The following is a 2,682-nucleotide window of genomic DNA, read 5'->3' as shown; positions in this document are numbered from 1 at the left end:
CCTAGAATTAATAAAGTTACATCAGGAGGGGAGAGCCTTCTCATACAAAGCCCCCCAACTTTGGAATAATCTTCCAGTCAGTGTTTGGGACTCTGACACAGCCTCAGTCTTTAAGTCTAGGCTAAAAACTTACTTGTTTAGTGAAACCTTTGGTAATTAGTTTTCCCTGTCAGATAAAAGGTGCAGATCTGGGGGTTCATGGTCATAGAGTGTTGGTGCTGTCATCCCGCTGCTCTCACGCATTCACTCAGGTTTGCTGACGGTGGAGCGGAGGGGCGCTGACATCTCAGGGAGCCCTCATGTCTCTGTTACCTTTCTGGTTTCTCCCTTTTAGTTAGGCTGTAATAACTAGACCTGCCGAAGTCTGTGCTGCACTTTGCTGCACTGTGATCAGTCACTGTTCACAGAACTAACTCTCTGTGTGTTTTCCTTTTCTTTGCTGAGTTGAACAACTCCCCATCCTGTGCGGTCTGATGCTGTTGCTTCTTCTGCCTTGATTGGGTGTCGACTGCTCGCCAGCCTTCTGAACCGGCTTGACCACCATTAAGCTTCATGCTGTATAACACTGTGCAAACCTCACCCTCATGAACTGACCCTCCTGATGATGCTGCTGCTGCTGCATAAACTAAAACTAATCTAATTAACCATTGCTTTGCCTGTTTTGTATTACAATATTATACTAATGCTGTTTGCTATCCAGTGTCGACCAGAGGAGGATGGGTTCCCCTTTTGAGTTTTGGTTCCTCTCAAGGTTTCTTCCTCTTGCTCTTAGGGAATTTTTCCTTGCCACTGTCGCCATTGGCTTGCTCTTAGGGACTCAGACCTGGATTTTTCTGTAAAGCTGGTTTGTGACAACACCTGTTGTAAAAAGTGCTATATAAATAAACTTTGGCTTGACTTCAAAGATTGCTGGGTATGCTGGGTATGCTCCCTGGTTAAGTACAGCCAGGGAAGGAATGCAGCAATTACCATGTAATACATTTTTTCAGTCTTGTCTTCAGTTAGTGAAATACTTCCTCAGTGGTAATTAGGGCAGATATGTATATACTCATTTTTTTGGTGTGGACTTTCACAGCTCCACAGTTTCCACTTTGACTTCATACTTCATAATCGTTATTTAAGGGTAAAGGGGAAATTTCACTGATTTTTAAAATCTGCATAATTTCTAAATACTTCAGAATGTAAACAAAATCATTCAGAGTGGTTTGATGTTTCTAGAGAAACCTAAAGAGTCAGAACTGTTCATCACAGTGGTGATAAAGACCAGATGTTCAAAGAGTTTAAAATTAATACCTCACAGAAACCTGTTAATGTGAAATAGTTATGAATGCATTGCCTGATGCCTGAATGATTGCTTCACAGTAGTTTGTGATGGGCAGAATAGTTTCCAAAGAAACCTTTAGTTTTTAAATTATTATTTTAATAATAATAATCTTTATTGATAAAGCACTTTTCAAACTGGTTTGCAGCTCAAAGTGCTCAAAGGCTCAAAGTAAAACTGTGCACAACTGTCTAATAAAAGGTGGAATTAAGTTCTACATTTTAGAAGCATAATAACCTGAAAGAGGCCTCTCCATGTTTTCTGTATTTTGCATGAAGTATTTGCAGAAGGCCAGTGTCTGTAGATCTAAGATCATTTGCTGGAACCCCAACAGACAGAAATTCTGTGAGGTAAGTGGATGCTAGGTAATTTAGAGCCTTAAAAACTAGTAGCAGAACTTTAAAATCTATCCTAAAAGGTTTTGTTTGGATCTGTGCTGCTGCATTTTGTACGAGTTGTAGAAAATGGATTGTTTTCTTAGGAAGTCCAGTAAGAAGAGCATTACAGTAATCATCTCTGCTTGTAACAAATGCATCAACAAGTTTCTCTGCATGATAGAAAATGCTTTCTCAAATGATTAATAGCTACTTTAGTAGTACTTAAGTAGTAGCTTTTCATCTTTTAAGAAATATTGCTAAAATTTCATAAGTATTGCTAAAAACGTTTAGCTTTTTTATCATTTGAGAAATATTTAAAAAATATTGCTATGTTACCTTTGTCTGCATTAAATACAAAAGATCAGATGACGTGAGTTCAGTGGTCGTTTTGGATATAAAATGGCTGTATTTGCATTGTAGACATCACAAACCCTGGTTCATATCACCACTATTGTAAAGAAAACAGTTGATATGTTTCTCTAGTCCACTCTGATTGTCTACACACTCAACAACAGAATTATGCAGAATTGTTTAAATACAGGTCCAATGCACTCTAGCACAGGGCCAGAACAAGATATACTGTGCCACCGTTTAATTACTTTTTTACAGTATACACCAGGAAGCTGATGAAAACAAAATTACTTCAGAAATCACACAGTGCAGCTTTAATTTGTTCTATCCACAGCAGGGAGCTGGAGCAAATGTGTGATTATAGAAAACAGTGTGTTCTATTTTATGACTGACTGACTCGTTCGCTTCCCAGTCTAACCATACACCTCAAATGGGCCAAAACTCTTTTCTGGAGGCCAACGTCTTTTAATCAGTGTAAAAGAGGGTAAATCTCACTTCACAAGGCCTAAAAGCCCTTTAAAATGGCATGCTGCACTTTGCTCTCTCTCTCTCTCTCTCTCTCTCGTCTCTCTCTCTCTCTCTCTCTCACACACACACACACACACACACACACATAATCTTTCTCTCTCTCTC

This window comes from Colossoma macropomum, unplaced genomic scaffold, assembly GCF_904425465.1.
Source record: "Colossoma macropomum unplaced genomic scaffold, Colossoma_macropomum, whole genome shotgun sequence".
Taxonomy (NCBI): Eukaryota; Metazoa; Chordata; class Actinopteri; order Characiformes; family Serrasalmidae; genus Colossoma; species Colossoma macropomum.
Note: the sequence above shows the minus strand (reverse complement) of the source record.